The sequence below is a fragment of the Rhincodon typus genome, chromosome 2, assembly GCF_021869965.1.
Source record: "Rhincodon typus isolate 14 chromosome 2, sRhiTyp1.1, whole genome shotgun sequence".
NCBI lineage: Eukaryota > Metazoa > Chordata > Chondrichthyes > Orectolobiformes > Rhincodontidae > Rhincodon > Rhincodon typus.
The window spans coordinates 116682130-116704348 of NC_063333.1; the positions used below are offsets into that span (position 1 = coordinate 116682130).

At 40.3% G+C, this 22219-nt stretch overlaps 1 protein-coding gene across 5 annotated transcripts in view; it reads right to left on the reverse strand.

The window, feature by feature from the left end:
• si:dkeyp-120h9.1 (Y+L amino acid transporter 2-like) overlaps positions 1 to 22219 on the reverse strand; it is a 158675-nt gene that overhangs the window by 100309 nt on the left and 36147 nt on the right. For 2 of the 5 annotated variants that reach the window (XM_048610143.1, XM_048610112.1), the window contains exons 2-3: positions 9370 to 9622; positions 3186 to 3226 (exon numbers count right to left, since the gene is read on the reverse strand). The exons of 1 other annotated variant lie outside the window; for it this stretch is intronic. The gene's annotated coding sequence lies outside the window, so the exon portion shown is untranslated. The remainder of the gene's footprint in view (positions 1 to 3185; positions 3227 to 9369; positions 9623 to 22219) is intronic. 2 more of the 5 variants (XM_048610163.1, XM_048610121.1) reach the window with 1 other exon arrangement.

Below are 22219 nucleotides of genomic sequence, written 5' to 3' on the forward strand. Positions count from 1 at the left end.
ACCAGATTTTGCTGGCAATATCCGAATGGTCCGCCTTCAGTATGTACAATCCCAATAGTTAAATGACGATTGCTGTCCAAATTCTATTTTCAACAACTTTGAGCAGGTTTGTTTTGTTATGAAGAAGAAAGTTCACTGAATGTTCTTTTAAACTCCAATCTTTTTGGCTTAATGAATGTCAAACTAACCAAAACAGGCAGAGTAGTCAAAGAATTGATACAAACTGCACCTATTTCACCATTACTATCAAGCCAGGGGCTTGGTTCAATAGTGAGTGCAGGTCTTCCAGAGCAAGGAGTTGACCATGAATTAGTGTTGCAGATTTGCACAATCCAAGGTCCTGGACCATGTGTAGCTGGCGCCAAGGCACAGTAGGGAAACACCACCGTCTTAAGGTCTTTCTGCCAATGTTACATGGGGGTCCATTCAGTTATCAGACCCTCCTGATGCCTCAAATGTATGTAAATATAATCTTGTACAAGTAACAAATCCCTTTGGTTTGTTTGCTGGATACAGTCAAACTCCAATGTTTGTTCCTTCATATGCTACTATACAGAGCTGAGCTGTGTTGGTCACTAGGTATGTATTTAATTTTTTTATGAATAAAGTAGATTTTTGAAATAAAAAATTGGAAACTGTGGCAGGAGCAGTATCAGTCATAACGAAAAAAAAAGCTGCCAAGCTGGTGATGCTACAAAATAGGGCCAGAAAAATAGCACCATAGCACATGTATAGAAAAACAGTTATGAAATGCTACCAACAGTCGGATCAGATAAAAGCTCTGCAGTAGTGAGTTTGGTGGACAAACAAACAATCAAGCGAAGAGGCTTTTTCAAGAACACCTCCATTTTAAATGTTAACACAGCCCTACATGTGAGCAAAAAGGAAATGTAGTTGCAAACACCATCAGCCAAAAAATACGTTGCACATAATCCATTTTCACTTCCTGTTGTGATCCTGACCATTAATTAAACTAGTTTTCAGCCTTTCAATTCACTCCAAGTATTGTGAAGAAATAGTTGTGTACATTGGATACAGCAAAGGCTATGAACCCTGAAAGGATCCAGGCAGTACTGCTGAAAACATTTGCTCCAGAACTACCTGAGCTTCTCACTAAGCTGTACCAGTATAGTTATAACACTGGCATCTACCCAACAACATGGAAAATTGTCCGGGTAGGTCCAGTGTATAAAAAGCACAACAAATCCAATCCTTTTTTTTCTAATTTTTTTTCTGAGGAAGGGCCCGACCCAAAGAGTCAGTTTTCCTGTTCCTCTATGCTGCCTGGCCTGCTGTGTTCCTTCAGCTCCACACTTTGTTATCACAAATCCAATCCTGCCTGTTATCACCTGATCAGCCTGCTGTCAAATTTCAGCAAAATGATGGATGTTGAAATCGCAACATAGGGACAGAAGTAGGTCATTCAATTCTTTGAGATTGCTCCACCATTTGATACAATGATGGCTGGTGATAATCTGTTTCCCATAACCCTTTATGTCACTGACAATCAGTAATCTACTAATCTCTATTTCAAATACACTTAAAAACTGGGTTTCCACAGCCCTCTTGGGTAGAGAATTCCAAAGATTCACAGCCATTTGTGCAAAAACTATATGTCTTCATTTTGTTCCTAAATGGCGTCCCCCTTATTTTTAAATTCTGCCTCCTGGTTTTAGATTCCCAACAAGGAGAAACATCTTGCCAGTCTATCCCTTTAAGTATTTTGTAAATCTCAATGAGATCACCTCTCATTCTTCAAAACTATAGAAAATACAAACGTGGTTTGCCCAATCTCTCTCCTTAGGTCAGTTCTATCTTCCCAGAAATAAGTCTGGTGGATCTTAACTGCACTCCCTCTATGGTAATAATACCTTTCCCCAAGATAAAGAAACCAAAACTCCGCACTCCAATCCAGGTGCAGTCTAACCAAGTTCCTGTACAATTGAAGCAAGACTTCACTACTCCTCTTTGCAATAAAGATTAACATTCCATTAGCTTTCCGAATAGCTTGCTGAACCTGCACCTTAGCCTTATGACACTTATTAAGAGGACACCTAGATCCCTTTGTTTATCTACACTTTCCAACCTGTTACTATTTAAGAAATAATATGTACATCTGTTCCTCCTATCAAAGTGGATAACCTGACATTTTCTGCATTATATTCCATTAGTCACGTTCTTGCCCAATCACTAAACCTGCTCAAATCCTCTTGATAGTAGGAACTGCAGATGCTGGAGAATCTGAGATAACAAGATGTAGAGCTGGATGAACACAGCAGGCCAAGCAGCATCAGAGGAGCAGGAAGAAGGATCTAGGCCTGAAATGTCAGCCTTCCTGCTCCTCTGATGCTGCTTGGCCTACTGTGTTCATCCAGCTCTACACCTTGTTATCTCAAATCCTCTTGAAGCAACTTTACATCTTCCTCACAGTACACATTCCTGTTTACCTTTGTATCATCTGCAAATTTGGAAATATTACACATGGTTCCACATCCAACTCATTAATATATATTATTAACAGCTACGGTCAAAATACCGACTCTTGCAATAGCCCATTAGTCACAGCCTACTAAAGCAAGAACTACCAATTTATGCCTAACCTCTGTTTACTACCATTCAGTTAGCCAATCGATACCAGTAAATTACCTCCTAGTCCATCTGCTTTAATGTTGCTAACCATTATGGGGAGGGAGAAGGAGAGGGTGAAGACTGCTTACATAAACTGGAAGGGTTGGAGAAGGATGATAAGCTGAATGTGATGCAAGTTTAGTGTAAGTTGGATCTGGGGGAGGCAAGTTGCCTTTGTGAACTGCAGTGACGACAGTATGCATATGGCAGTGTTAATGCTGAGATAATTTTTGGGTAATTAGTTTATTGAAAATTTAAATATGGTTTTGTTTATTCTTTTGTGAGATAAAAATCTATTATTTCTATTAATTGTGAAGTATAAAAAGTACTTAAAATTAAACATAATGCATTTTTTCAACTAATTTGCATTTCCTTTTGGTGAAGCAAACCTTCCAGTTTCCTAAAAAGGTACCATCACCAACAATGAATTCAGCTTTTCCGTGAGATTTTATTTTCCTCTGACACCGAGAAAGAATCTTGGGCAAGAAATTGCTTCAAGCAAAGTTTTGGACATGGGGTGAGGTCTGGACCATTATTCATATGATTAGTGCACTAACCTCAGCAAGTTTCAGCACTCCATCTGCATTCTCCAAGTTACCTAGTAAGGAGACAGAGGTTATTGAATTGTTGATACCATCAAATGATCCCTGCAGCTTAATCCACTTAAAGGCTCACCATCTATTCTGTCTGTAATCATAATGCAGGAGCAGTTGCTGGAATTTGTACTGAAAACAACAAATGCTGGAAATCACAGCTGGTCAGGCAGCATCCACGGAAACGGCAATCTAACTTTTCAAGTCTAGATGATTTTTCATCAGAGCGGGCATTTGTAATCATACTTGACAGAACCAGTTCTGAATAATATGATGAGTAGAATCTTCAACATTACACCGAGGTGGATTTGAATGTAGCAACATGAACAAACATGGATTCTTCAGCTATGGGGTGGTGGGTCAATGCATTCTGTCTCAATGCATTCTGTCTCAATGCATGATGATCCTGTTGGATGCAAAAAAACATTGGAATTAGATACCCCCTCCATGGAGGTGACTCCAGTTTCCGTGAACTCTTGTGACGTTGGATCAAAAATAGCCAAGGAGACCTCTAGCTGATTATAAGTTACACTGTCTCTCAGCTGATGATTCAGTAATCATTCATGTTGAACACCACTTGGATAATCATAGATGGTATCAAAGCCACACAGTGAATTCTGAGTGAGAAACTCAATGTCTATCACTAAACTAGTTTAGTAGCACCACAAATGACCCAGCTGGCCAAGTCCAGAAAGCATATCCTTCACAGGCTGAACATGCAGACACTCACAGGACCAGTCTGACGTGCACCACAGACCCATTTTGAAAAGAAATCCCCCCAAGACCATGCTAAAAATGGAATGAGAACGGGAATGAAAGCAGACCAACCATAGCTTGATATCAACAACATATCTGGTTCTGGATGGCGTCAAGTTTGTTAACTGTTTTTAGAGCTGCAATTGATCAGGAAAGTAGACAGTAATCCATCACACTCCTGACTTGTGTCTAGTAGGTGATGGAATCAGGAGGTGAGTGAATCACTGCAGAGATCCCAGCCTCTGAACTGCTGTTGCAGCTATATGACTTATATGGTTCGTTCAGTTCAGTTCAGTTTCTGGTTAATGTTAACTCACAAGATGTTGATAGGTGTCAATTCAGCAACAGTAATGCCATTGAATGTCAAAGAGCAATGGTGAGTAAGGCTCTGTCTTTTGCTGGAGATGGTCATTATCTGGCATTTGTGTGGGACATTTGTTCTTGACACTTATCAGCTTATGCCTGGGTATTGTCCAGGTCTTGCCATACATGGAGTTATCAAGAACTGCAGATGCTGGAGTCAGAGACAACAGTGTGGAGCTGGATAAACACAGCAAGCCAGGCAGCATCAGAGGAACAGGAAAGTTGATATTTTGGGTCAGGAACCTTCTTCATACTGTGTTATCTCTTGCTACACATGGACTGTTTCTATATCTAAAGTGACTGAATGGTGCGGAATATTGTTCACTGATTATTTTACATTCCCACTTCTGATCTTCTGATGGATGCAAGATCACTGATGAAAATGGTTAGGCCTAGGATACGACAGGAAGCTTGCCCTCTGATATCCACTGGCTCCAATTTAGTTTGACCTTCTTGATCGCATGTTTGGTTAAATGCTGCTTGAGTGCAGTCACGCTCACTTCATCTCTGTAGTTTAGCTCTTTTGTCAATGATTGAACCAAGGCTGTAATGAGGTCTGGAGCTGAGTGCCCCTGGCAGAACCTGAACTCAGCATCATTTCAAAGGCTATTGCTAAACAAATGCTGCTGGATAGGACTGATTGCGATCCCCTCCATCTCTTTGCTGATGATCAAGGGTAAGCTGAGGAAATGGTAAGTGGCCATCTAACAAAAATTGCTTTTTGTAGAAAGGACATATCTGGGCAACTTTCCACATTTCCAGATCAATGTCAGTGTTGTAACTACACTGGTACAGCTTGGCTATCGTGCAGCTATCCTGGGGCACAAATCTTCAGTACTATTGCCTGAATGCCTGAATAGCCTTCAGCTATTTCTTGATATCACAATCTCAATCCATCATTTGATGGTAAGACATTGTAGACAAAAATTCAAAGCAAATTCAAGAAACTAATTTACACCCTCCCACTGTATAGCATAACATGGTAGAATCTCAGTTCCTCACAGGGTTTCATGGCTCACATCCCTGAATAGGCCCGCTCAGGCTATAACCTACCTTTTCACTAAGATTGATATGAAGCATTGGGCATAACATAATGAGGGGAAAGTAATTTATTGGAGCAAAGCAACAGGTAAATTGATATAATAAATGACTGCTTAAGACAGACAGCAGAATAGGACTTACTCAGAATATACTGAATAAAATATACATGCAAGCATGTCACAAAATCTGCATTATGTATTCACAATTACATCCCTTATGTTGTTTTATGCTGTCCTAAAGATTAGAAAGGCATTGAATAACTAAACTGAAGTTGAAGTGGGAATGACGAGGTCCATTTTAAGTGCCTTAGTAAAAGTGAGTATGGTAATGGAGATGGGATAATAGCATGATAGGTCAAATTATTAACTTATACTTGTGATTACTGAGGCTCTGTAAATTACCCATATACATCACATGCTGCAGAATTTCTAATATGATTTTCCATCATTGGATAATTACATTTACAATTAGTTCAGTCCTTCTATTTTGGTTAAAACCAGTAAAAATGTCAGTGTTGGGAACCAAGCAGATTTAACCAGGTTTAACTGGAGTGTGTTGTAATGCTTGCTTGCAATCTCTTCAGGAGAGGGAGGCTCCCTATTAACTTATATAACTGATTAATGTTTTTCACATACTTTTAAATGCATTGGTAAATTCTAAGCTTCAAATGCTTCCTGAAACTCTCAGTGAAGACCACAAGGACAATTGAGAGGCTGAAAAAAATGTCATGGGGTACCTCGGCAAATACTCAGAACTGATAACTGCTTCCATACCTGCTCGTCGGAAAGGATTTCTTCATTGTACGAATGCTGAAAGATAACTTTACAATTTGAATGTTTATTCAATCAATGGGGTGGCACGGTGGCTCAGCGGTTAGCACTGCTGCCATACAGCACCAGGGACCTGGGATTGATTCCACCCTTGGCGACTGTTTGCACATTCTCCCCATGTCTGCATGAGTTTCCTCCAGGTGCTCTGGTTTACTCCCACAGTCCAAAGACATGTAAGGTTAGACGGAGTGGCCATGCTACATTGCCCATAGTGTCAAGGGATATGCAGATTAGGTGGAGTAGCCACGGAAAATGCAGGATTACAGGGCTAGGGTAGGGGGTGGATCTGGATGGGATGCTCTTTGCAGAGGTAGTGTGGACTCGATGGGCTGAAATGTCTACTCCCACACTATAGAAATTCTATGATTATATAGGAGTTAGCAGATTGCTGCTATGGCTATTTTAAATTGGATCTTGGATGAGGATCAATATAACCAGAAGTAGCACCAGCAATAGCAACAGCCTGTTGTTCAGAGACCTGTAGCTCAACAAGAATGTGCAGGATCAGAAAGGAGAGAAACTGGGAGGGCAGCAGCAGGTGGATGCAACTAGATGTAGCTCTCAGGAGGCACTACTGATGACACAGGGTGATCGGTCAGACAATTAGTTTTGTTGAAATATTCAAACAACATTGTCTTAGCAGGCTCAGGTTGCCACATCAGGTTGTGGTAAACCTCAGTAACAACCAAGAAGACCTACTTCCTGCTGGACATTATGGCTCTGCATTAGCAGTGATTGCCAAAATCTCTACCATCCTTAACTTTTTTTTGACTCCAGATCTTTCCAGAGCTCTACTGAAGATGATCAGAACCTGCTTATTGGCAGTCTACAAATGCTTGGTCATACGAATGACTGATGGATTGTCCAACAGAGCCAGCAACTATGTCACCTTCGTTGTGATGGCATCAGTTCCCCGGGGCATCTTGAATTCACATGTGGAAACCAGGCGGGATCAGATTAACCAAGTGTATTTGTCATCCGTAAGGGTTTCCATTCATCCATGGGCAACCACTGAACATGTTTCTGCAGGAGGTTCCTGAAGAGTTGTCACGATATTTTTGTCCTACACCAGAGCAAACTGTCTGATATCTTTGGGATTAGGGATTCTCACTTCAAATTTGGCTAATAAAACCCATTTAAAGTTTTGGCAAAGAACTGTAGCTCCGGTTGTGGATGTGGTTATTGACTTGCTCGCCGAGCTGGCTTGTTTTTGTTCAGACGTTTCACCACCATGCTAGGTAACATCATCAGTGGAGCCTCCGATGAAGCGATGTTAGTCTACTCCGCTTGGAATTTATACTGTCCGGTCTGTTATTGTGAGTACTGTCATTTCCGGTTTTGATCTGTATGTGTTTGTATATGTGGTCCAATTCTATATGTTTGTTGATTGAAGTATGGGTGGAGAACCATGTCTCTAGGAATTCCCATCAACAAAACTCATTGAAAACCCAACAGTACTACAATGAATGCCATCTGGCTGCCAGGAATATAGTTAAACAAGCCAATGACATGCCAACGCCAATCTGGAATTACCATTCAGCCAGCGTCTTCAGACTGACAGTGGTCCAATGTCACAGGTACGTGCGACACTGACATTTCTGTCACTCCTCCCTCAAGCCACTGACACAAAGCAGTTAAACAATGGCCAGAAAAACAAAGAAGTGTTCCAGCAGAGCCTCAGGCATTTCAAGATGGGGGCAACCAAAAACCATTAAGATGCCAAGAATTGGTGCATAATTTAAAATACCACAAATGGAGTAAGTACCTGCAAATGTCAGAGAGCCAATGTCAGAGATGGCTAGGGATGTCAAAGGCTTTTATTACTCACCTACGTCAGCTTCTTAGGAGGATTCACATTAGGCAATGAGCCAATGCCTGTATTTGATGGAGAAAGAGGCCACAGATAGGGGAAGAAGGAGGCTCCAAAATGGTAGGAGAAGGAGGTTGAAAAGAGCGGTGGGGCAGAAAATGCAAAATGGGTTGGGAGAGAAGGCGGCTGCAAGAGGAATTGGGGGAAAGCCAACTGCAAAAGGGATGGGGGGGCAAAGGTTTGCAGGAGATATGGTGTGGGAGAGGGCTGCTGCAAAGGCGAGAGCGGCAGACTGTAATGAAGAGAGAATGGTTTTAAATCTGTCAACAGAGGAATACTCAGGTAATACTCAGCTAACCAGGAACCAGGAAATCTTGAAAGCACTGAGGTGATTCTGTAAAGGGCTTGAAAGCACTGAGGTGATTCTGTAAAGGTAAATGTGTAAACTCCACCTTAAGGCTGCATACGTTCAGCGGTTACTGTATAGTGGAAAAATATAATGGTTACTATTGTAATTAACACTGTCAATTGTTAAATTTAAATTTGAGATGTGGTAAAAAGGAATGTTGCTTTCTAGTTAAAATCTTTTAGCTTTGAGCAAATACAATAGAAATACCTTAGCTGTGACCTCACCAATCTGCAAAAGGTGAATTTAGAGTGATGGATTTTTAATGTATAGAGATTTGTGTCAGTTATTTTGAAAAAAACCTTTTTGTTGTTAACTTATGCTTGTTGTCTTGTTTGAATTTAAATACTGTATTGTTTAGTAAATTGGTTTTCCTACTTTGTTGTGGCTTTAGGTTTAGTCGGGTGTTGATAATTATTGAGGATGCTGGTGACTTCTTCTAATTCTGCTTCTACGTGAGTCTATATATCCATAAGTCAACAAAAATGTATGAGGTATTGTTACTATGGGACTGCATCACCTAAGAAATAAGTCAGTGAGAACTGAAAAGGAGCCCTGGAAAATTAAAAATTAGCTGCCAAAATCAAAAGGTGGCCTTCAAATGTTAAGAAGAGCCTTTGATTAAAAAAAAAATGACCACTGTTAGATACTCTGTTACAGTTTTAAGTTTGATCTTGATTATACAGCATTTTTGTACAACCCCAACTTCGACCATTGAGGTTGAAGCAGCCTGCTGACTTCCATATTCCATTGTCTGAGATGTCCTTGGCGGTTGTCCTCTAGTGATCTGAGGCCTAGAGGATTGCAGCCTGCTGAGGTTCTCCCTCAACTGCTGGAGACATTGGGGTCACTAGCAGAGGGGAGGAGGAGCCACAGCTAACCCTTGCAGGCACCCTGAGATGACAACCTCAGGACATCTTGTTGTGGTTCCACCTTTCTTACCTCCTTCGACTGCTAGGTTAAAGTTGTGCACAATCCATATTCCCATCAATAGGCCATGTGTATCTTCTGTATGCCCAGTTCTCCACACCAGACTGGGGGCATCCTCACTTTAATGCCGTGGGATTCTGCCTTTTCATCCGTATAGCTCACTTGCTAATTTGACACCTTCCTGTTCAACAGGCATCAGTGTGCAGATGATAGGCAGGTCACCACCAGTCTTGAAGTACCCCTCCATGTGATGTGTTCTTTTGCCCTGCAAATGGATAGAAGGATTGAGTGTTATTTGAATAGGCACTTAATGCCTTAATGAGAATGCATGCTTGTCACTACTGCTGTGCCCTCCCTATTATGTGTTACAGACATGAACCCTCTTGCAACTGGTGCAACTTTCACAGCTTTAACCAGTTCCCACACATTCAGTCCATATGTGCCATGTGATGCTGAAGCCTAGTACCCAAAACCCGTGTCTGCCATCCCTCTCCACTCACACCTTCCGCTTTGCAGTGACTACAGCATGCCACTTACCTTCGTCAAATATAAAAGATTATTAACCCTTTTCATAACACTACAACCAGTCCCATCTGAGGGCCTCCTGTTGCCAAAGCTGGAAAGAAAGACCTTCCATTATTCCTGGGCAAGCTTGAAGAGGGCTTGTAGTAACCTTAGGGGCCATTCGTTTCTTTTCTGGGACATAGCAATTACTCGCAAATAATCATCGTGAGGTTCACAGATCTTTTTGGATCCAGGCAGTTACAGATCCAAAGGGCAACAGCACTCTCAGAGATTACACACAACTAACAAATAACAATTGCTGTAGGATGACAGGGAGGGGATATCTGTCCAAATGCTGTCTGACCCCATGAGGTAGTGGCAGGACCAGCAAATTCCTGCACTCGCCCACCATGCCAGTGCATTTGTCTTTACATAACTAAACGACTGGGCACTGTATGATTGTGTACAGTTAGCCACTTGCGCGTGCACATGGATGTCCCATGTATTTTCAGGCCTTCTCTAGGAAGCCTCAACGCAACAGTAAAATTTCACCCATAGAGAACGGTTCAGCAAATTCAGTGAAATCAGACAAAACAAACTCTCAGACTTTGAAAACTAACAGTTCCATCGTATTAATTGGAACAGTTTCATTTCCAGGCTTAGGAGTTCCGTACAGGACAGCTCAACTACAGATGGTATCAAAAGTCCAGTGGTATACTTGAAAGAGGATACACACATTTGCACTGAAGTTCTCTACAATAGCTAGCATACATTGTATGGAGCTCCTCATGCTCTTAAATTATTCAAAAAATTGAAAGTACTCAGAAAGCAACATTTTGTGTCCAGAGATAACAAGGTGTAGAGCTGGATGAACACAGCAGGCCAAGCAGCATCAGAGCAGCAGGAAAGCTGACGTTTCGGGCCTAGACCCTTCAAAATTTAGTGTGCAGGCTGTTAACAATATCAATCCCAGATCTCTATCTGTAAGCCTGAGGGAGGGTTCTAGTCAGCCTATTATTCCTCAGTTGCTAGCTCTCTTCAATGACCTTCCTTCCTCAAAGTTTAAGCCTCCTGAAGTCTGCTCAGCCGACTTGATGGTACCTATTACAGGTGGGGGTGGGGGTACAACACAGGGAGGTTGAAAACATAACTTCTTGGATATCTTTGGCTTTATAGCTCTTCATGAACACTTACGAAAATAGGAGAGTATTACATCCATAAATAGCAATACTCTCATTGTAACAAATGTGACTTACTAACATGTAATACACTGTAATGTTGTCATTCACATTAATGTTACTAATGAATGAGAAAACGAAAATGTTAAAAATTGGAAGGGATTGCAATAATAAACTGGTGCCATCTTTGAAATGCATGGTTGCCACTGAGGAGACAGTGATTGAGAAGCAAAAACTATTTACAATATCAGCTAGTTATTTACAATATCAGCTAGCGTGGGTGAGTGACGAAAATTTTGGTGTGAGATGTTACGTGGAAATAGAGCTGGAGCAACAGAGGAGAACAAAGACAAGATGCACTTCTGTAGTTGTGCTTAGGTTCAAGATAAACTAGTTACCTGTAAAACCGAGAAACAATTGAAATTATCTGGTCTCAACTGTAAGTTTCAGTCAATAAGAATGCCGTTCTAATTAATTATTAACAATTAATGCCAATTATAATTACTTCTAATTCGTCCTGAACTCAGAAAGAATTGAGTGGGAATCCCAATTATCACCAATGTTTTCTGGCCACTTTTAACTGGAATTGGTTGTTTGATTTAACATTCTAATTGGTTGAATTTGAGCCTGGTTACATAAAAATTCTTCCATATAGAATGAATTATCTTGTGAAAAGTGAAAAGTGAAAAGTGAAAAGTGAAAAGTTGAAACCAGCTGCAGCCAAATGACTTGGCTTGTACATTTGAAGTCAGGTCATACTAGTTGAAATCAACAGGTTTGACTAGTTTAAGTGAGATTTAATTAACTAATTGAGTTGTTTACTCCTCAAAGGACCCACCCAGTGGGCAATCACTTCAAGATTTGGAAATTCAAGAACTTGAGCATCATTAATTTGTACAATAAGCAAAAATTTGAATACATAAATGCTTAAAGGAATGCAATGATTAATATTCACTTGAGTGAAGAGTGTTCATTGTTTCCTTTATTTTTCACATAAAGAAAATCACATGACAATTTGAATGGAGATTTGCACATAATTACATTGACATCTGGTATTACAAAGTAACCAATACTTTGGCAAAATTCCAATTCACTAAGACAATACACATTTTTACAATTGCAGTTCAGGATAGTTTGTGTCTAAGTTTGATTTATCCCTTGAATTCAGCAAATATACTACAAATATCAAATTATGGAGCTGGGCTATCTAGTCAATCAACATGCACATTTCTTTCCCTTGTCAGTCAAAGTGAAATGTTGGCTCCACAAGACATAGCAGCAATTCTGCGAAATCTTGAGCATTTTAAAACTTTCAACAAAAATACTCCAGATGCTGGAAATCTGAAATAAGTACAAAATTTTTGGAAAATGCTGACTGATGGACAAGGGACTATCTCTGCATGTTATTTAAACTGATGTCTGGAAGCTTTGATAAAGTCCCTAATCAGAGATTGCTAGCCAGTCATTCACTCTATTTAGTAACAGTTTAGATAATGAAATAGGGAAGACACGTATCCAAATTCACTGCTGACACAGAACTGGTTGGAACTTCAAACACTGTGGATCGAAACAAAGAATTATGTTGATGGAATTCAATGATTGAGTAAAACTGTGGCAAATGGATTGCAATGCTTGCAAATATGAAATCACTCAATTTGGACCTAGAATGGATAGAATGGAGTACTTGGCTAAAGGGAAATAGCAAGAAACAGTGAATTTCCGATGAAACCAAAGTGTGCAAGTGAATAAACGATCAAAGTGTCATGAACAAGTGTAAAGAATAATTAAAAAAAAGCTAATGGAATGCTGCCTCAAGGGGCACTCGTGATACAGTGAAAGTGCCCTGACTTCCAAGTCAGGAGGTTTAGGTTCAGGTTCTACCTGTTCCAGAGGTATATAGCAACATATCTTGAACAGGTTGATTAGAAAGTATCTGTTATACTGACTTTTATTTAGAGGACTAGAATAAAAGGAGGTGAGGGGGCTCTTGTGATGCAATGGTAGGTGTCCCTGCCTCTAAGGGCACTGTGGTCAACCCACAGCAGGTGGACAGCAGCAGTTCAACAACAGAGCTCACCACCACCTTCTCAAGGGCAACTAGGAAAGGGCAATAAATGCTGGCCCAGCCAGCAACACCCTCATCCCACGAGTGAATACAAAATAATTCTGGAGCCGCTGTATTTTCAGGACCAGCTGATAGAAATGCTGTCAGTCAGTCTCGAAATTAACACCTTCTAACCTCCCCTTGTACATCCCTGGACACTATGGGGAAATTTAGCATGGCCAATCCACCTAACCCACGTCTTTGGATTGAGAGAAGAAACTGCAGCACTTGGCCAAAACCCACCTAGGCACAGGGAGAATGTGCAAACTCCACAAAGTCACCCAAGACTGGAATCAAATCTGGGTGTCTGGCACTGTAAGGCAGCAGTGTTAGCCACGGAGCCAGCGTGTCCCCGTTCTCGTCCATCAAGGTAGCCATTTATCTCCCTGTTACCTTTGAACCTTTCCCCATTACCCAAGACACTATGACCATCACCCTTTACATGTCTTTTCTCCTTTCTGTGCCTACATCTATTAGCATTCACATGCCCAACCTAACACTTCCCAGTATCCATTTCACTTGTACTGTACAATTCTGTACAATATAAGACCATCCATACATGACTATGACCTTTGAACTCCCACACTAATGCCCCTCGCTCTCCTGTTTAATGCATCTTTTCTCTCTGCTGCCAATACCCTGAGTTCAAAACTCAGGGCCCCACCATTGATAACACTAATCCCTCTACCTGACCATCTATTCCCTGAATGCTTCTTCTCCATCAACAAGATGATTACTGAAAGAACTGCAAATGCTGTAAATCAGGAACAAAATCAAAGTTGCTGGAAAAGCCCAGCAAGTCTGGCAGCATCTGTGAAGGAAAAAACAGAGTTCTGAGGAAGGGTCACTGGACCCAAAACGTTAACTCTGTTTTTTCCTTCACAGATGTTGCCAGACCTGCTGGGATTTTCCAGCAACTTTGTTTTTGAACAAGATGATCACCACAGCCATGATGCTTGAATCTTTTCTCCTTCATATATATTTGCTACTTCACATTCTCCTGTCATCTCGGACAGCCTCTCTTCCTCTTGCCTGCCTCAAACAGTCTCTATCACTCTCTTCTTTCTTGCCTCGGACATCATCCTATCCCCAATCATACCCACACACCCCCATGTGGCTCCCTTTCTCTTCTGACTCAGGTAAGCCTCCTCCCTCCCTGTCTCAATCAGCCCTGCCTCAATCCCTTTTGCCTGCCTCCTCCCAATCTCTTTCACAGCTTGTCACAACTTTCCCTAAAGAGGAGAAAGCAGAGGTTACTTACTTCAACTCCAGCAAGTATACTACCTCACCTGCTGCATACCATATATATTTGTTTTGCACTCACATGGAATTTAACATGAAAGATGACCTTAATTCCTGCAAGATTACCTTTCAATGAGCATTCATGACATGCAAATATGTTGTGTTAGATTACTTTATGATATAATCTCAGGTGCCTCTAGGTACAGTTCAACGATTGTTTATTGAGCCAACATTAGGAGAAAGATTTAGAGAAGATTTTGAGGTAGTTAACTCAATGAGGATTCATCAGATATTTATACATTGCACATAAAAAAAAATTACTCAAATTCTGAAAAGGTCTGTTTTAGACAAACACCTTGTTTTTAACAGTTTCTAGAAGTGTGAGGTGCCTGTCACCCCTGGTTTCACCACTCCCTATCCTCCCAGGTACCATCCTATCTCCTCTCTGAAGCCTGTGCTTGGTTCCTATCCTTAACTAAACACCATTGCTTTGACACTTCGTGGTGTGGTACAGAGTCACCTCACATTTCATTTCCAAATAATGCCTCAGTGTTAATGCATGTCACATTTTCACAAAAACTCTGCCTGTCTGCTGTATCAGCATCGGAGCATGCTTATGCAATTTAACCATTTTTCTTTTAACCTGACTACTTTCTTGAATAAGAATAAACAGAAAATGAATCTTAAATGGTTTACATTACTATTGCTTATGAAATTAACTGAAACTCTCTCTCTCATTCTAACCTCAGCTGGAATTTCGTATGCATTTACAGGTTCATTCATGTCAGACCCAAATCTCCCCTTAACAAATACACATGAAAGATTCGCTGTTGGGAAGCTTGACTCTCTGTTAAAGTTTCAAGAACTTAATACCATAGTTTCATTCCCCTGTAACCTTTGATCTCTCCCACAATTGACTTTCCCCACTTGCTAAGCATGCAACTCCTGAGATTATCACAAGGTACCATGTGCAATGTGGCAAACTGTAGGCAATTAAGCATGGTAAAGGAGTCAATTAACACAGTTCACTGACACAACCAACTGCAGATTTTAAAAGACAGTTGTAGATCTGTGGTGACTGGAATCATATATTTGATCTTGTGTTTAATTATCTTTGGATATTTAAAATCAGGGGAAAAAACTAAAATATATTTTAAGTTTTAAGACAAAAACCAGCAAAGCTTGAGTGGTTTTTACTGGAGATGATATATAAAACAATTTCTTGGTTAATTTGACTTTCTTTGTACTTGTAATGGTTTATCAAAGTCACAGGATCTTTTAATTATCACGAGGGATGATTAAATAGATTGCTGAGCAGCACATTCCAGCTTTTCAACAGTTTATTGTTCTGTAAACATTGTATTCTTATCCCTGTAATAACTTACTGGACAGCTCAGTAAGCTGATGTGAGATCTAATTACTCCCTTTAGCTCAATTCTTTCATCATCTCCAGTTTTCCTTATTTCCCAACATGGTATCTTTCTTCTGTCTGCAATGCTTTTCACTTTAGCTTTACGTACCTCACATTTACTTATGGCTTTCTCTTGATTTGCAGATATGCATTTTCCAAGTGTGTTAGGTTTCTTTGTTAGTAAGAAGTGATCCTTGTCAAATTTGCCTAGGTTGTCAAATGCAAAACCTCCAGATTGATGATTTTGTCTGCAAATAATGTTCCACTAGAATACTACTGGAGATCAGTAGGGAGGCAGTTGACATTCTGTGGAGTTTGTAAGCTTTGATTGTCTAGGGTGCGTTTGAACCACCCTATTGAATTAAACATAAAAGAACATATGGCTAATGGCCACTATAAAAAAAACTCAATGTTTTCCACCATGTGGAACTGAACAAACTGCAAGCACATTAGTTCTATTGGTCTAAACAAATCCTGAAGACATTTAATCAGGTGGAACTGTACACACTCTGAACTAATTCAGCCTGTTCAGCTGTGCAAGCTTAAATTTTGTCCCATTGACTCACTGTGATGAGAACTGTGTTTCCCCAGAAGTGTTGCCCAGAAGATATCATTATCATAGACAAACCACAGGATCACAGAATTCTGACAGCACAGAAGAAGGCCATTCAGTCCATCATGCTCACACTAGCTCTTCAAATAAGCGTCATTATCTAGTACCAACCTCCTTCATTTTCCCCTATACATTTGCAAATTATTTATTTCCAAATAATCATCCAATCCCCTCTTGAATGCCTTGATTGAACCTGCTTTTAGCACATTTCCTTTCAGTGCATTCCATAACTGAACTACTTGGTGTATGAAAACATTTCCTCTCATGTTACTCTTGCTTCTTTTGCACATCTAAAGACTATATTCTTTAATTTTTCTTCCTTTTACGAGCAGGAACAGCTTCTCCCTGTATATCTATCCAGCCAGATCCTGATTTTGAAAACTTCTATCAAATCTTCTCTGAGCCCTCTTCTCTGCAAACAGAACTTCTTCAATTTACCCTCTTAACTGACGTTTCTCATTTCTGGATGCATTCTTGTAAATCTCTACTGTGCTCTCTCCTATGCATTCACATATTGCCAAAATGTAGCACCCACAACGGCACACAATACTCCAGTTGAAGTCTTATACAAGTTCAACATAACCTCCTTGCTCTTATTCTCTATGCCCCTGTTTATAAAGCTGAGAATAGTGTATGCTTTCATAACTGCTTTCTCACAAATGACAAAGGACTGTATCTGGATATATAGGGTACTGGAACTGATCTAGTTTGAATAAAGCCTTTATAGATAACAAAGATATTTCGTGATAAGTCATCCATCCATTGAAGACACTGCATCTAATTATTTCAAAACAATTCCAGGGTTTTGCCTCCATGCACTGATCACTCTCTTAAAACTGTTTTTCTTCCAGTTTAATATTGGTTTCCAGTCTGACATTTTGCATTTCTTTAATATTAGTCATGGATGATTTGAATGTGGTTGTGGAGGTAATACTCTGCAAATTTGCAGAGGATATATAAAATTTATGATGTAGATTACTATATGCAGATTTAGATGCACTGGGGGACCGTGCCTATAACTGGCAAATTATGTTCGACTTACAAAACTGCAGTACTAAGCTTGTGGGCAGTGTGAATCCTGGACATACGTATACCTTTTAGCTGAAAGAACCAAAGCCAGAGGTTGAAAAGATATGGAACTCTAGTTCATGTTCCATGAGTACAATACATACCAAATAATCTGATTCAGAATTCCTGGTTCAGGGGATAGGAGTTGGGAGGGATTGGTCCATTGGGGTTAATCAGGTCATGGTCAGGGGGAGTCAGTGGGTTTGGTGGCACGAGTTTTGAGTCAGTGGTGGGTGTCATCAAGGATTCAGGTGTTGAAAGGGGAGTTGTTGGCTCCAAGGATTCTGTTGGTCTGAGGAAGGCTGGTATCTGATTACTGTGACGATGTTGAGTGTTGAGTTGGTGATCAGGTTAGGTTGGAGGGAATCAGCTGTCCGTGGGTGTAGGGGGGGATAGCTTTTGTGGGATGGATTGGGGGTAAGTTGAGGGATCAAGTTAATAGGTAGCTAAGGATTACAGCAGGTTTTACATCTTCTAACATGTTCTGAGTAACTTTTCAGGTTACTGAATCAGAACCATGTAAAGTTTCTGGCTCTAACTCAAATCTGGGGTCATTTTCTGTGGATTCCAAACACCAGGAACTTGCCCATCAGAAATGTAAACTTCCATTGAATTTTATATTGGGACTTCTGCATGGTCCTGAGGCAGAATTCCAGTCCCTGTTTCAGCAAGTACTCTATAGGAAGATATTGACATTTTAAACAGATACATAATGTTAGAAGTAGTAATGTATTTGTTTATTGGCTGAAATTCTTATTAAAAGAAATATTCAGCTTACACACTCAAAGCACCGACACAGCACATAATTCTCATGTCTAAAACTTTTTGCGTGAATTTTATTGATGAATCACAGAGAAAAATCTCCAAGCCCGTTCTTGGGTTTCAAAAATAGAGAAGACAAAAACAAGACTTCTCTTTCGGCTGCTTCTTTTACAATCTTCTTGTCAGATGCAACACAATTTGATGTTTTATGACCATAAACTTGTTTGAACTGATTGCCAAACTGAGATGAAAGGCCCATTCCTTTTCAAACCAGACTGTTACATCATTTTATTCATTTTCTCCTCTGAGATGCTTTCTTCTGAACAACATTTGATAAATGGTTTTAAAGCAAGTCATAGTTTTTGTATTGCAAAAATCTCCTGTTGCACACTGCTCCTTTGAGAAGTCTGTTTTAAAAGGTTAGGTGCACTGATCTTCATACTTAATACAACTTAACATTGATTTATGTGGGGCTATGTTCATAGTGCAATGTTCATTCTTTAATGAATTAATTGCAATGGTCATCTCATCAAGAATTATATTTCTATTCAAAGTTTAGGCAAAGATCTGCAGCTCGGGTTGTGGGTGAGGTTGTTGACTTGCTTGCCAAGCTGGCTTGTTCTCGTTCAGACGTTTCTAAACGTAGCAGCCCAAGCCAAACATAGACACATATGGGAATTCCCAGAGGCAAGGTTCACCATCCGTAATGCAATCAACAAACACATAGAATTGAACTCCATATACAAATCCATACAGATCAAAACCGGAAATGACACAAACAGTATAAATTCCAAACGGAGTAGAATAACACCATTTCATCGGAGGCTCCACTGACAATGTCACCTAGCTTGGTGATGAAATGTCTGAACAAAAACAAGCCAGCTCAGTGAGCAAGTCAACAACCTCATTGTATTTCTATTTTGACTTTTATTTTAGCTAATAAAGTTGAACAACGCAAAGCATGTTGATCACATGAGTACGCTATCAATGTAAAGTCCTTCCTGACCTGTCAAGGCACAGAAGCCATCACTTGAAAGTCCTGATTCACCTCTGAATTACCATTCAAGAGAAGCTTGTCTCTCGTGATAGTTTTTGTCTCTGTTCATGCAAATTGTGTCAGGTTGGATATCCATCATCATGCCTTTAACCCAGCTGAATGCTCCAAGGTACATTACAAAAGTATATTTAGTCAACACCACAAAAATAGTCATTGAATCAGTTGACCAATCATAGAATCCCTACAGTGTGAAAAGAGGCCATTCGGCTCATCAAGTCTGCATCAACCCTCCAAAAAGCATCCCACCCAAACTCAGCTCCTACTTTATCCATATAACCGTGCATTTACCATGGCTAAATAACCTAGCCTGCACATCTTTGGACTGTGACAGCAAACCGGAGCACCCAAAGGAGACCCATGTAGACACCTGGAGAATATGCAAACTCCACACAGTTACCCAAGTCTGAAATTCAACCCAGGTCCTTGGTGCTGTGATGCAGCAACGTTAACCTCTGAACCACCATTCCGTCGACCAAGTGGCCATTACTAAGTTGTGGCTATAGTATGACCTAGATTGGAACATGAATATTGAAAGGTATGTGATTTTTAGGAAGGACAGAAACTGGGAGAGGGTGGGGAAAGGAAACAACAAGTTACTAAAAGATTTAATAAGCAGGGAAAAATTAGAGTACAAGATAAAGTGTATCAACAATAAAAAAGGAATAATTTCTTCAGATATTTAAAAAAAGGAAGTTAATGAAGTAAAAAAAGATGATTCTGGGGAATTAGTAATGGAGGACAAACAGATGGTAAACAAACTTAATAGATATTTTGCATCAGTCCAGAGATGATACAAGTAGCATTCGGAAAGAAACTGTAAATCCAGAACCGAAAGGGAGGAACTTAAGAAAATTACAATTATTAGGGAAGTATTAATGAGTAAATTGGTGGAACTGTGAGTTATAGAGTCATAGAATCATACAGCATGGAACAGACCCTTCGGGTCCATCCAATCCATGCTGAACATAATCCCAAACTAAGTTAGTCCCACCTATCTGCTCTTGGCCCATATTGCTCCAACGTTTTCTATTCATGTACTTATCCAAATGTCTTTTAAATGCTGTAACTGTACCAGCAATCACCACTTCCTCAGGAAGTTCATTCCACGCATGAAGCACTCTGTTAAAAATTGCCCCTCATGTCTTTTTAAAAAATCTTTCTCTCACCTTAAAAATATGCTCCCTAGTCTTGAAATCCCCCACGCTAGGGAAAAGACACTTGCCATTCACCTTACTTATACCCCTCATGATTTTATAAAGTCACCCCACAACCTCCTATGCTCCAGTGAAAAAAGTCCCAGCCTATTCGGCCTCTCCCTATAACTCAAACCCTCCATTCCCAGCAACATCCTGGTAAATCTTTTCTGAACCCTCTCCAGCTTAATAATATCATTCCTTGAACAGGGTGACCAGAACTGGATACAATATTGCAGAAGAGGCCTCACCAACATCCTGTACAACCTCAACATGATCTCCCAACTCCTATACTCAAAAGGTTTGAGCAATGAATGCAGCTGCACTAAATGCAGTCTTAACCACAAGATGACAAGTCCCTAGATCCTGATGGATTTCATCCTAGGGTCTTAAAGGAAGTAGCCAGTAGTATAGTTGATGCGATGGTTTTAATTTTCCAAAACTCATTGGATTTATGGCTGGTGTATGGAATGAACTGCTGGAGGAAGTCGTGGATGCAGGTACAGTAAAAATGTTTAAAAGACATTTGGATAAGTACATGAATGGGAAAGGTTTGGAGGGATATGGGCCAAAAGCAGGCATGTGGGACTAGTTAAGTTTGGGAACATGGTTGGCTTGGACTAGTTGGACTAAAGAGTCATATAACATGGAAACAGACATTATGACTCTATTTAGGGAAAGTTCCTTTAGATTGGAAAATAGCTAACGTAACTCATTTGTTCAAAAAGAGAGGGAGGAATAAGCAGGAAACTACAGGCCAGTCAGCTTAACATTTGTCACAGGGAAATTGTTAGAAGCTATCAATAAAGATATTTATAATAGGGCACTTGGATAAGTTCAAGGTAATCAGTCAGAGCGAACATAGTTTTCTCAAAGGGAAATCATGCTTAACTAATTGGTTGGATTTCTTTTGAAGAAGGAACCTGATCAGGTATGCCCAGAACTTTGTGGGAAGCCTAGGAAGTGATTGCTGGGCCGCTTGCTGAGTTGTTTGTATCATCGATAGCCACACGTGAGGTGCAGAAGACTGGAGTTTGGCAAATGTGGTGCCATTATTTAAGAAAGGTGGTAGGCAAGTTGTTGATGGGAGGGTATTCTGAGGGACAGGATTTACATGTATTTGAAAAAGCAAGTGCTAATTAGGGAGAGTCAACGTGGCTTTGAGAGTGGGAAATTGTGTCTCATTAACTTGATTGAGTTTTTGAGCAAGTGACAAAGAGGATTAATGAAGGCAGAATGGTGGACTTCGGTAAAGCATTTGACAAGGTTCTGCATGGTAGACTGGTTAACAAGGTTAGATCACATGGAATACAGGGAGAACTAGCCATCTGGATACAGAACTGGCTCGAAGGTAGGAGACAGAGGGTAGTGGTGGAGGGTTGCTTTTCAAACTGGAGACCTGTGACCAGCAGTGTGCCGTAAGGATCTGTGCTGGGTCCACTGCTTTTTGTCATTTATATAGATGAGCTGGATGTGAATATAGGACGTATGGTTAGTAAGTTTGCAGATGACACCAAAACTGGCGATGAAGTGGACAGCCACAGGTGTCAGTGCTGAGGCTTAACACTTTAAAGTTCATGTAAATGATTTGTATGAAGGGACCAAAAGTATAGTAGTTAAATTTGCTGTTGCCACAAAATAGGTAGATGAGTTGTGAAGATGATATTAGGAGCATTCAAAGATTGGACAAGTGAGTTGGCATAGCTCTGGCAAATGAATTATAATGTGGG